The sequence below is a fragment of the Pterocles gutturalis genome, unplaced genomic scaffold, assembly GCF_000699245.1.
Source record: "Pterocles gutturalis isolate BGI_N339 unplaced genomic scaffold, ASM69924v1 scaffold52305, whole genome shotgun sequence".
Classification (NCBI taxonomy): Eukaryota; Metazoa; Chordata; class Aves; order Pterocliformes; family Pteroclidae; genus Pterocles; species Pterocles gutturalis.
Window position 1 is genome coordinate 1 of NW_010142835.1, and position 990 is coordinate 990.

The 990-nt window shown below is 59.0% G+C and overlaps 1 pseudogene; it reads right to left on the reverse strand.

Annotated features, from left to right (window-relative positions):
- Positions 1–6: 6 nt before the first annotated feature.
- On the reverse strand, positions 7–726 carry LOC104459967 (annotated as a pseudogene).
- Positions 727–990: the final 264 nt, after the last annotated feature.

A 990-nucleotide genomic window follows, 5' to 3' on the forward strand; every position in this document is an offset into this window, starting at 1 on the left:
CCAACCCAAGTGGTTGAGCTCGGCCAGGTTGAGGAGAACGCAGACGCCGCTGACGGCGAACATGAAAACCAAAAACACCGTTTTTTCCGTGGGACGCGACACGTAACATTCCACTTCTTTTACGCAAGGGTACCGGTCGCATTCGAAAATCGCCGGGACGTTGAAGCCGTAGAGAAAATATTGGCCGGCTAAAAAACCGATCTCTAAAGCGTTTCGAAAAACCACCTGGATGACGTAAAATCGAGAAATTCCTTCTTGACGTTTAGTTTTAGAACTACGCGGAGGTCGAGGTGAGGGTCCCGGTAGTTCTTTGGATTCCAGACAGTCGGGTTCATCTTTGAAGCCCCCCTCGGGACCGGGCGCTAACGCCCCCCCGTTGAGCGTTTTGGATTTTTTGACGTCGCGCTCCAAGAGAGGGTAGAGGAAGGAGTAGCGGCGTTCGCGCTGCTTGGCGGACTGGTGGACGGAGTAGGTGATGAAGCAGAGGCTGGGCGTGCAGACCAGGATGATCTGGAACACCCAGTAGCGGATGTGGGAGATGGGGAAGGCTTTGTCGTAACACGCTTGGTTGCAGCCCGGTTGCAGGGTGTTGCACATGAACATGGTCTGTTCGTCCTCGTACACCGTCTCGCCAACGATGGCAACGATCAGGATGCGGAAAATCACCACCACCGTCAGCAGGATCCTGCGCCGGGGAGAGGCGGGGGGACGGAGAGGGGTGACGGACTGCAGACCGACACGTGGGGTGGGGACCTGGGTCCTGCCTGGACCTGGGGAGCTGGGTCCTGCCTGGACCCCAACACGTGGGGTGGAGACTCGGGTCCTACCTGGACATGGGTGGGGACCTGGGTCCTGCCTGCGGGGTCCTGCTTGGAGACGTGGGTCCGACCTGGACCCCAACACGTGGGGTGGAGACTCGGGTCCTACCTGGATCTGGAGACCTGGGTCCTACCTGGACACGTGGGTCCTACCTGGACCCCAACGTGTGGG